A 13,061-nucleotide genomic window follows, 5' to 3' on the forward strand; every position below is an offset into this window, starting at 1 on the left:
AGACGGACGGAAAAACTGCTCCACCAACCCACCCAAGATGGCGGTGACTCGGATCGAGAAGGATCGCTAATTCTCTCCGAGCTCCGTATGCTGAGAAAGGAACACAAAGAAGCCTCCGAAGATACCAAACAGAGGTTAGCGAGAGTGGAAGAAAATATGAAGGACTTAACCACCCACATTGAAACGCTGGAGGGGAATTCAAAAGAAATGGAGAAGAGAATAAGCTCAACTGAAGACAGAGGAATGCGCCATGAGCGAGCTGTGCGGTAGCCTACCTGTTACACAGAGAGGCTAAGCTGACAGAGAAATGCCTGGACTTGGAAAATTGGGCGAGGCGCAAAAATCTGCAGATCTACGGAGGTGCGGAAGGAAAAGAAAAGAACAACATGATAAGGTTCGTGACTGAGTTCCTAGCAGACTCACTGAAACTACCAGAAGACATAAATATCCGCATAGAGAGAGCACATAGGTCCCTGGCAGAGAAACCGAGGGCAGCGCAAGCTCCGCCGCGATCTATCATAGTCAGATTCTTGGACTAGCCTACTACACAAAAGATGTGGTGTTGCAGCAAGCTTGGAAACAAGGGCAGATAACATATGCAGGAGACAGAGTCTATTTTGACCAAGACTACTCTCCAGAAATACAGAGACAGCGCAAGGAAGTGCGGCATGTGATAAAACAACTGTGGGAGAAAAACATCAAAGCCATGTCTCCCTTCCCAGCGCAGATCAAGATCTTTCTGGACGGCGGAGTCGAGGCTTTCAGGACACTGACCAGCCGCGGCTGGCCCATAGAGGGCGCTAGGGCGCCTCCCCCCCCCCCCCCCCCCCCCCCAAAAAAAAAAGAAAATCGTTTTTTTTGTGTGTGTTAATTTGAGGCAACTAAACTATTTAATTTTACTTAAGAATGCACACTGAATTTATATTCTGGCACTGTATTTACATTTCATGGCGAAATTCAAGCTCTAAACTGACTCATTTAGCTTCTACGGGCGCCAGTTGACGGCGCCCCAAACCCTCGTTCACTCAGAGTGGCCCTATCAATTTCTATTGCCATTCACTTTTAACGGAGGGTTTGGGGCGCTAGACATTGGCGCCCAGTAACTGGTTACCAGCCAACAATAACACCAACGTTCGGATCTACTAACGGTTGCTTGCGAAGTCGCGTGCAGTGTTGCCAACTTAGCGATGTCGTCGCTATATTTAGCGACTTTTCAACCCCCCTGCCGACTTTTTTTTCCAAAACAGCGACAAGCGACAACTCTAGCTTTTTTTCTGGTGTTATTGGTGACTTTTTCGCCAAGGCAAGTATCACTTTTAAGTCTTAACGAGCAGCGGGAGACTCCCCGGCCCCTCTCCCGTAACAGAGCACTGACAGGCGGCCCGGTCCTCGCACAGCAGTCCCTCCCAGCTGCGGTCAGAGCAGGAGATACACCTCTCTGCTCGTGGTCCATTAGCATCCCTATTAGCAGTTGTAGTAGCAGCTTTCCCCCCCTCTTCTACGGTCTACGAGTAGTGCAACTCAAAATATTATGCAGTGCTTTTTTAAACTTTGAGCATGTATGATTACTGCTAGACTTACCATTATCACGTTGCTTGTTTATGCGATTGACACGTTCATAACACTAGAACCTCACCTATTGCCTATGTTGGCATCATGCCTTTAAGGTGCGAACACACCGGGCGCGTTGGCGCTTTGGGCCAAAGCGACCAACGCGCCCGATCTGGCGCTTGGTCATTTTGTGTCAAAAAATTGTCCAACGCGCCCAAAAGCAACGCGCCTACGTCATGGCCTACGTAGATGAGCCCGCCCGAAACTTATTTTCCCCCGCTTTTTCTATTGCTGATCAACCATGGCTGAGATAATCCCCATCGCTGCGCTCTATCTTTTGTGGGAGTCCGAGGAACGGAGCTACGCAGCTAGTCTCCCCCGATATATTTATTCCCCTAATCAACCATGGCTGCGATCAGATCTGACCCGACACAACAGCGTTCATGTCCACACAAAAACAACAACTACACGGCCAACAATTGTGCCAAAAAACAAATAAACAGCAAGTGAACGGAACAAATAGCCTTAAAACAGCATTGCAGATTCACGCCACTCGGAAATGAACACAAACAGCAAGGCAGCACCATACCAAACACATTTACAGCAGCATTGTGCACAGGGCAGTAGAAAATAAAGGCAAGTAGCCTACATTACCTGGCTGTGATGGGACCGTGGCTGGTGTAGATAGCCTATAGGGCAGGCATAAACACCGGTGCTTCGCTGTACTCGTTGTGAAAGTTCCCCGGATTTAGCCGTTATGTGTGGGTTCATTATATGGAGGTGGTGGCCGCACACAGCCGGGTGAGTTAGCTAACGCTATCCGACCGGTGCTAACTTGGTTTATCGGCTTAAGCACAGCCACACATATTCACTGAATTAACCAGGAAGCCCATTCTCCTGGCTCACTTTCCCCACCCGAGCGGCTTCATATCACCAGCCAGCCGCATTTCCTCCACGGTGTTTATAGAGACAGTCTCGCACACACAGCGGTGATTATTTGCTCCTCCATTATGTCTCAGATTTTTCTGTCCTCGGTCTCTCTGCCAGTGACGTGGGGTCAAGCTCACCGCTGATTGGCCAACGCGGCTAAACGTCACGCGCTGGAGCATTGAAAGTTACATTTTTTCATCTTTTTTTGACGCTTTGCTGGCGCGTTGACACATATTGTAAATAATTCTCTGCAAACCTATGTTGGTATCATGCTTTTAGTGTGCATATTGTATATATATAATTCTCTGCAAACCTATGGTGATGTGACGCACACAAGACATATGGTCACAATTTGTGTTTATGTATTAATTTTATCAGTGATCATAATCACTTGTTTCCCAGCACTTGCTGATGATTTATTTCAACTTTTATTATCTCTTATTCAGTCTTTGAAGGCTTGTACTTCTGGGTGTGATACCGATTAACGCCAGAGAGAGAGAGAATGTTAACTTGTGTATAATTCTCAATTGTTATTGATGTATTTGCACTTTTAATCTTGCTGAATTCTACAAGGCAAATAAATTAAGTTAAAACCTAGTTCCCCTGCCCCATTTGTCTTTGTAAGGAAATGTTCTATTTTGTCTTTATTATTTTGTCAGAATGCTTCATTTGTATGAAGGGATCCCCCCAGACGACATGGGTTTGGTTTATAAAATTTCAGCCCCACCTAAAAGAAAATTCACCAGCCGCCACTGACACTGACCGATGCAGCGCCTACTTTGGAAAAGATGGGGATCGCCGTCAGAGCCGATGTCAGAGAAAAGCTCAACAAGGAGCTGCTAGAAGAACGGTGGTCAACTATTAACAAAGGAGCCAGCAAGGGGCAGCACGGACTAACAGAAGAGGATCTGTGCGCTTTCCTCAGCACCACAAGAGAGGGACTGTCAGGTGCGAATATGGACTAATATCAGGCTACAAAGTAAATGACTCAAAATCAGAAGCAATGATGCTTTCGGGTACTTGGCCATCACAATTAGATAAGACTGTCAAATTTCATTGGTCGAGGGAGGGGTTTAGATACATAGGCGTTGTGATCACTCCCTCCACCTCAAAAATGTATGAGGCCAATTATGGAAAGCTAATAAGGGAGATAAAGGCAGATGTCCTTAAGTGGGAAATTCTCCCCCATCACTAGTTGGGAGAATTGAAACGGTGCGAATGAATATCCTGCCAAGACTGCTTTTTCTATTTAACTCTTTGCCGGTGAAAGTCCCCATGGCCGCATTTGGTAATCTGGATAAATTGATATCAAGATTTGTTTGGCAAAACAAAAAAGCCAGAGCCAGACTCAAAACGTTGCTATTACCAAAACAAAAAGGGGGCCTGAACTTACCCAACATTAAATACTACTACTGGGCAGCACAGCTGAGGACCCTAACAGCATGGATAACAAATGATATAGAAACGAGTTGGGTGGGTATAGAACAGAACTCGTGCCCAAGTATGCCCCTTACAGCGCTGCCGTTCATGAGCCCAGCTAGTTGGAAGAAATTAAAAATAGACAACGAATGGATAAAATTCGCAGTGAAAACTTGGATGGTTATTAGAAAACAATTAAGCATCTTGAACTCTTTGTCAAGGGCATTAAAAATAGCAGTTATGCCGGAGTTTCCACCCGGAAAGATAGATAAAGGCTTTCGAATGTGGGCAGAGAAAGGGTTAATCACAGTGGATCAATTTTTTGTTGGGGAAACTTTGAAATCTTATGAAAATTTACGTAAAGAATTCTGTCTGTCAGGGATGGATTTTTTTAGATTCCTTCAAGTGCGACATTTTCTGCAGACATGCTGATTGGGAGCTGATACGTAAACCACCGTCTAATTTGGAAAGGATATTCATGTTAACAATGAAAGGAACAATTAAAAACAACCTGATATCCCACTTTTACAGGCGGCTTCAAGATAATGTAATTGGAAACGAAACAGAAATGGAAATTAGAAATTAATATTTATATCACAGATGAGATGTGGGAAAATTCGCTCCTTAATGGTCATAAATTAACCAGTAGTCCTACCTGGAGGGAATTTGAGTGGAAAACTAAAATAATATTTTTTAAGACCCCACGTATGTTAGCGAGATACAGCAACACCTCAGATCTATGCTGGAGAGAATGCGGCAAGATTGGAGATCATACTCACATTTTCTGGGATTGCCCCAAACTTGATCAGTACTGGAGAGATATTCAATTTGAGATCAAACTAATTATGGGGGTAGACCTGCCACTAGAGCCAGACATTTTTATATTGGGAAAGACACAACAAGCAAAAATCAGGCTTATCTAATCTGGGTGTTGCTGTTGATCGCAAAAAAGATGATAACTGTGTTATGGATTCAAGATTCAAGATTCAAGATGGTTTATTTTGTCATTGTACCAAAACAACGATAATCTGTTTACAGTTATACCCCACCAAGAGACATAGAGTGACAATAACTAAACATGGGAGACAGGAGGGGTACACTGAAGAGTCGTCTAGCGTGCGCTGCGCCCCCTTAAAGTAGGAAGGATAAAGAGAACATCAGGGAAAGACAGGTTAAAAAAAATGCTACTCTCACACTCCGCTCCTTATAGGTGCGAAGTGTGTGATTAGTACAAAAACCACCTTAGCATAATAAGCAACATGATAACGCCACAGACAAATAGAACACGTCGATAAGCACAAGGGAATGGGTTAAGGGTTCATGGGACGGTAGGTGTCACAGCCCAGGCACTAGGGGGCATACGCGGCCGGCAGGCGCCCCGCCCGCAGCATCCGATCTGCAACGTGGGAGGGAGAGGGGGACGGAGACAAGAAGGCCTGAGTGGTCAGGGTCATGTGTGTTATGTGTCTACGTGTGTGTGTATGTGTGTTCCGATTATCTAACTCCGTCCAGACACAACAGGAGTCAACCTCGAGGCCCAGCCACAGATAGAGTTCACAGGAGAGGGGGTGGGTGTGGGGAGTAGAGCCTATTTCTGCATAAACATCCAGGAGAGAGAAGAGATAACACCTCCAAGGTCGGTGCAGGGAGCCGAAACGAGAGATAGTTAATTTGTTTTGAGAATGAGACTAGGCGCTGGAATGTAGCCTGTCTTAGAGTCACTGGGTCATAATCCAAATAGCCGAAATCCAGTGGCCTTTCAAGTGTCTACGGTCTGCTCATATTCACCCAGATGCCATCACTTTTCTAATAAGTCCAGGAATCACTTCCAGCTTGTGATACACCTCGCTTAATACTTGAGTCTGTGTATTGACAGCCCGGCACAAGCCCTCAAAGACGGGCAGTTTAGCTATGGCCTGATGTGCTGCCAACGCCATTCTAACGTTGCGGAAGAACAGGAACCCGCAAACTCCAAACAGCAGGAACCCTGTTACCATAATCCCAATAGTGTAGATATATTCAGCATCCTCCGTGGAGAGTATTGCAAGACACAGCTGGTTCCACCTCTTCCACGCGTCCCAGCTGTATCCAGCAGCAAAGATTCCATGAGGACAAGGACCTCCTTTGCCCCCTTTTCTCGTTGAGAAAATTTGATCTGTTGCAGAAAGACCCCAGTTGATCAGATCCATAATTTAGGTTTTCGGAGGAAGATGCACAGAGAGGCTCAGGGATAGACAGAGACAGCACAAGACGCAGAGCAGGAAAAGATAAGGGTCGGGAGGGAAGAGAAATGCGACCGCCTTCGTTGAGAGCAAGACAACAAAGGAATGTTAAACCACCAACTGTCCAACAATGGAGGGTAAGAGTAAAAAATGTATATCTGATGGAGAGTATTACAGCCAAACTCCAACTCAGGACTGATGCTTTTACTGCTAAATGGGAACCTATAATACTGCAGCTACAGAGACTGATCGAGGACACAAACTCTCCATAACAGAGAGGAAGTCTCTCCCGACGAGCACGTGATGTGGTAAAAATATGTTGAGACATGGGTTGTTTTTTTTTTGCACGTGTGTTTCTTTGTATTTTCACAGATAATGTATTCTTCACAGATAATGTATTCTTTCAGAGCTGCAGCAGAAGGAAAATTCCCAGTTATTAGGTTTTTTTGCTGGCACAAAACCATGAAGAGGGTGAATGATTGAAGCCACAATAACTTTCATTTCATTGTACATATCAATTTATCATATTTGGCCATTGTATTGAGGTAGACTTAGACATAATGATAGACCTGTATTGATTGTTACCAACATCTCTGTTAGTGCACTGAGTACTTACATTGCAAGACTGAAGAACTCACAGGAACACTGGGAGTGCATGAAGGGCCAGGGTTCGTCTCATGTGGACATCAATCAAAAAATAATAATGCAAATAGTTTACCAACACATTAAACCAAGATTACTCAAATGTATACATACAGTGTAGTGTTGTTTTTGGCAGCCTGTTTTAAGTTTAGTTTTAGTCCAGTCTTTGTGTCAAATTGTCATTTTAGTTTTTATTAGTCTTAGTCACGTTTAAACTCTTCTTAGTCTAGTCAAGTTTCAGTTTACTAAAAGTCTTGAGAATTTTAGTCTTCTTTTAGTCAGAATTATCTGGGACTATTTTCGTCTAGTCTTAGTCAACAAAAGCTGATGACATTTAAGTCTAGTCTTAGTCAATGACATTTGTATTTTAGTCTTTTTAGTTATGCAATTATACCCAGTTAATATAGTACAATTACCTAGTATAGTACAGACAAAATGTTCTTTAAGTCCCCCATTTCACAAGTCAAACAAGGTTATCTTATCTTATTATATTATTTTTACCTTATAGACTCAAGAATACATGCAATTCCAGACACGGAAGGCGCTCTGATTTAATTTACATCATATTTATTTGAGCTACCATACATGTAGGAATGCCGGATTCCTCAACCTGAAAAGCAGTCTGGTGGAACTCAGACAGCTTCTCTTTGTGTTTCAAAATCTCCTGTCTAATGACGTACAAATATAAAATAAATAGGCCTAAATAAAATAGCTTCAAATGTCAATGTCAGAAAAAATTGACATTACATTCAAGTTTAATTAAGAGAAACAAGGTGCTTGAATGCTAGAGCTACAATAACATAATAACAAAGTGCAAATAAAATGTTTGTGTATGACTTGTATTGCTTGTAAACTGAAGTCAGATTTTGTATTACAAGATATAACACAAATGGTTTGAACCATGCGATTGGTAGCACAGACGGCATACAGTGGAATTTGTTGACAGAACTTATTACATGGCACTTTGAAAATCCTATGTAAATCACGGCATTCTACAGGTCTGTTATTTCTAGCAAGACAGACCGCTGTCAAGGGTATAATGACCGTTGCTTAGGACCTACGTCATAGTTTTGATGGAATACTTTTTCAACATGACTTTGCATGTATCAGGAGAGCAGGGAACACAGGAGTCATGGTTAATGTCCGACAGGAATCCAGTCAAGACGACATGAGTAGCCTACGTTTGGCCGCATATTGACAGTTATGCCTCATTTCCACCGAGTAGAGCGGGTCGGATCGGATCGGCTCAGAGCGGGACATGTCACTTTTAAGAATCTCGGTGTTGTTTCCACCGCGGACCCTACCTTTACTGGTAGGGCGGGGTTTATGACCCTACCCTTACTGGTAGGGCGGGGTTTAGGCTGGACTGCGATATCCGCCGCCAGAATATGGGTCAAACTATAGGGTTGTGGAACAACTGTGGTCAAGCCAGCGGTCTCTCGTTTTTGCTTGGTCAAACCAGCCGCTTCTTTATTTATTCCCCCCGTGTTGTTGTGAGCACAGAGACTGCTCGGTGCAACTGATAGACAGTGAGCGAACAGCGCTGGCTACGTGACATCGTAGCAGTGGGACACAGTGTAGCCAACTGATTATTTTAATGACGAGGAAAAACACCACACAATAAACAGTGCCGTGCTCACATTTTCGCCAAAACAAGACTCTCTTCACTCTAGCCGAGGTGACTACACACGGCGGAAATGATTCTTTCGACCAACTGTGGTCAAGCCAGCGGTCTCTCGTTTTTGCTTGGTCAAACCAGCCGCTTCTTTATTTATTCCCCCCGTGTTGTGAGCGTGTATTTAGCCTAAAACTATCTAGGCTATGGCGTAAACACACAGAGACGGCTCGGTGCAACTCAGTGAGCAAACGGTGCTGGCTGCGGCAGCTACGTAGCAGTGGGACACGTAACTAAACCAACTGATTATTAATGACGAGGAAAAACACCAAACAATAAACAGTGCTGTGCTCACATTTTCACCAAAACACAGACTCTCTTCACTCTTGCCGAGATGAATACACATGGCGGAAATGATTCTTTCGACCAACCAATCAAATGACGGCAGCGTGTAGCTCCGCATTTTCGGTCCGCTTTCAGGCGGCTAGTACCCCTACGGAGGAGTACTGAGATCTGGAGCAGCTCAGAGCGGTTAGGTCCGCTTAAACCGTACCCTACCCAACTTTTTACAAATGAAAAGCCAAACTACCCGGACCGAACCGCTCCGATCCGACCCGCTCTACTCGGTGGAAATGAGGCATTAGCCTAACTTCAGGCTGCAGCCCGCAATGTAAATGTTCAGCAGTCATTTTCTCCGTGAATTGTGTTATTGATTTTGGGGGATAATGCTTTGTAAACTTCCATATTGCCGCGAGTGGGGATTGAGGAAGTAACGTCACCTGCTAACTTCCTGCTATTTCAAAATAAAAGCCAACTCAGGTCTGTCTAGTTAAATGCTCATGTTAAGCCAGTGAAATGCTTTTAATCTGAAGCCGTAGTCTGTTTGCAGCCCCGAGACTCAGGAAACAGAAATATTCCAAAATAATAATAATGGCGAGACAAAATAGCCTTATAACATTTCGTGTCCTCTCGTTTTTGTCAATGAACATGAAGAGATATTTTATCAGAGTTTTAGTTTTTGTAAACTACATTTAGTCCCGTTTGTATTTGTCAACAATAAAGCATTATATATTTGATTATAGTCTTCGTCACATGACCACCATTTACGTTGCGTCTCGTTTCTGTCACATGATAAAGGTTCGTTGATTTTGTCATACATTTCGTTGACAAAAACAACACTAATACAGTGACAGAAAATAGGTTTACTCATAAATGTTCATTTAACATCTAATTAGAAACATCTGTAAATCATATGCTTGTGCAAGCAACAGAGAAAGTTGGTAGCACCAGTGCTACTAGTGAAAGCCCTGATAAAAATATAAATAATATAATGTAAAATATTATAGAATAAAATATTGAAGGTCTTTGTTTTGTATTATTTGTTCAGTGCAGCCTAATGAACATTTTTAAATTGGGCTTGTAAATAGCATCTTAAAGTGATAATGTACAGTCATATGAAAAAGTTTGGGAACCCCTCTCAGCCGGCGTTATAATTGACTCTGCTTTCACAAAAAAAATATAAAAGTGGTATGTCTTTAATTTACCAGGAACAGCTAAGTACTGGGATGTTTTCCAAACAAAGATTTTTTGAAAAGCAGTATTTGGTTGTATGAAATAAAATAAAATGTGAAAAACTGGCTGTGCAAAAATATAGGAACCCTTGTGGTTTTGTTGATTTTAATGCCTGTAACAGCATGTAAAACTGATGACTTTAAACACAAAGTTGGTTGGATTATGTTGTTAAACCTTGAACCTCATATAAATGTCTGTTTAATCATGAGAAAATGTATTTTAGGTGCCTAAATGCAAGTTGCACTTCTCTTTGACTCTCTGCTGAAGTGAGACAGAATGGGATCATCAAAACAGCTCCCAAAAGATCTGAAAAACAAAGATTGTTCATTGTCATGGTTTAGGGGAAGGCTACAAGAAGCTTTCCCAAAGGTTTCAATTGTCAATTTCGACTGTAGGGAACGTTGTCAGGAAATGGAAGGACACAGGCATAGTGGCAGTTAAACCCAGGCATGGCAGACCAAGAAAAAAACAGGAGCGGTATAGGTGGAGGATTGTGAGAATGGTTGCACACAACCCACAGATCACCTCCAAAGACCTGCAAGAACATCTGGCTGCAGATTGTGTATCTGTACATCGTTCAACAATTCAGCGCAATTTGCACCAAAACATATGCTTTTTATAAAGATCAAATAACTTAATTTTTGTCTCATCAGTCCAAAGCATTTTCTTCCAAAATGAAGCTGGCTTGTCTAAATGAGCTTTTGCATACTCCATGCAACTGTATCTGTGGCGTGGGCGCAGAAAGGGCTTCCTTCTCATCACCCGGCCATACAGATGTTTTGGTGCAAATTGCACTGATTTGTTGAACCATGTACAGATACACAATCTGCTGCCAGATGTTCTTGCAGGTCTTTGGAGGTGATCTTTGGGTTGTGTGCAACCATTCTCACAATCCGCCGCATATGCCGCTCTTGTACTTTTCTTGGTCTGCTAGACCTGGGTTTAACTGCAACTGTGCCTGTGTCCTTCCATTCCCTGACAACGTTCCTTACAGTAGAAATTGACAATTGAAACCTTTGGGAAAGCTTCTTGTAGCCTTCCGCTAAACCATGACAATGAATAATCTTTGTTTTTAAGATCTTTTGGGAGCTGTTTTGATGATCGCATTCTGTCTCACTTCTGCAGAGAGTCAAAGAGAAGTGGAACTTGTATTTAGGCACCTAAAATACCTTTTATCGTGATTAAACAGACCTTTATATGAGGTTCAAGGCTTAACAACATAATCCAACCAACTTTGTGTTTAAAATCATCAGTTTTACATGCTGTTACATGCATTAAAATCAGCAACACCACAAGGGTTCCCATATTTTTGCACAGCCAGTTTTTCACATTTTATTTTATTTCATAAAACTAAATGCTGCTTTTCAAAAAATCTTTGTTTGGAAAACATCCCAGTACTTAGCTGTTCCTGGTAAATGAAAGACATACCACTTTTATCTTTTTTGTGTGAAAGCAGAGTCAATTATAATGCCGGCTGAGAGGGGTTCCCAAACTTTTTCATATGACTGTATCAGAAAATTTGTCTGGGTGAGAAAAATAATCCAACAAAAATTGACTAATGGCAATTATAATTACATAGCGGTATCAACCTAGATATTACAACACAATTACATAATCAAATGTGATTCATTTTGTCCCCATGGCCAAGTTCATCTTAACTCACCTGGAGATCACAAATCCCTAGGATCCGCCGCAGAGCGTCTGCTGTCTTGCCAGACCGTGAGGCCTTCTGCCTGTACAAGGCGATCAATGTTGGTGTACCGATCCAGCCCCCAGTAGAATTGGTTTTGTAGGTTCACATTTGTTGTGCGATGGAGCTCCGCAAACACCTGCAGACATACAAATACACACAAATATGGAAAGATTAATGAAGAGTTTTAAAAGCAAATGTGATGCATCAATTACTTGTTTTAAGCAGCATTGCTGGCTAAATGAGAAAGTAAAAATGTGCTATATTGATAATGACTTTTGTTGCCTGTGTAAATAGATAAAGAGCGTGGGGGATGGCAACACGTATGATAAGAAAAAAGAGGAATAGTTTTTACCTGTGACTCCATTTCCAGGGCTGGCAAAAAGTCCTGTACAGAGTGTGGTCGGTCTGTTAGAGTGAGTCTCATGGCAACACCTGTGGCAACATATACAGTCAAGTGCGAAAGTTTGTGAACCCCTTGAACATTTTGGAATTTTATTTATTGTAACCATCATTAATTCATTTTTATCAATACCAGTATTTTTTATATGAAATAACAGATGTTTGTTTATCAATTCAACATTTTTCTTTTCCAGAAATCAATTGTTAAAACAGATAAAACAAATTATTTGACGAATGTTGTATGTGCAAAAGTTTGTGAACCCTGAGCTGCATTGCTTAAATGGAGCAGGTAAACACAATCAGATGGGCCAAATTGAGTCATGAAATGGACCAATGTAGTGAGAGATCTTTAGGGAAGAAATTGGGCGGCACTAGATACAACAGAGATAAAACCAGGTCAGTTTAGGCTCACCAAAGTGAACCCATACAGGTCAGACATGCTAAAAGGGGAAACAATCTCAGAGGATCTCAGGAATAGAGTTGTGATGCTGCACATTTGTCTGGGGACAGCTATAAATTATTTTAAAAAAAGTTTGAGCTCCATCGGTCCACCGTGAGGCAAATCATCTACAAATGAAGAGCTTTAAGAGTGACTGAACATCTGCCTAGAAGTGGACTTCCTTCAAAAATATCCACAAGCGCCACAAGATAAGTGATTTTTCAGTTAAAAGCCAACCCAAACATTACATCTGGTGATTTGCAGACCTCTCTTGCAGCATCTGGGACAGATGTGCATGGTTCCACAATAAGAAGAAAACTCAGTCAACATGGCTTTCATGGGATGGTTGCTGAAGAAGCCTCTGCTCTCAAAAAAGAACAAAACTGCTTGTCACAACTTTGCCAGAGAGCACCTGGAGATACCTGAAGTCTTATTCTGTGGACAGATTAGTCAAAAATTGAACTGTTTGGTCATAACCAAAACCGCCATGTTTGGGCAAAAACGCAATTCTGCCTACCACCTAGAGAACCTTCTCCCAAGTGAATAATGGTGGTTTCAAATTGTCTGCAAATCTCCAGG

The sequence above is a fragment of the Ammodytes marinus genome (genome assembly GCF_949987685.1).
Source record: "Ammodytes marinus genome assembly, chromosome: 16".
NCBI lineage: Eukaryota > Metazoa > Chordata > Actinopteri > Uranoscopiformes > Ammodytidae > Ammodytes > Ammodytes marinus.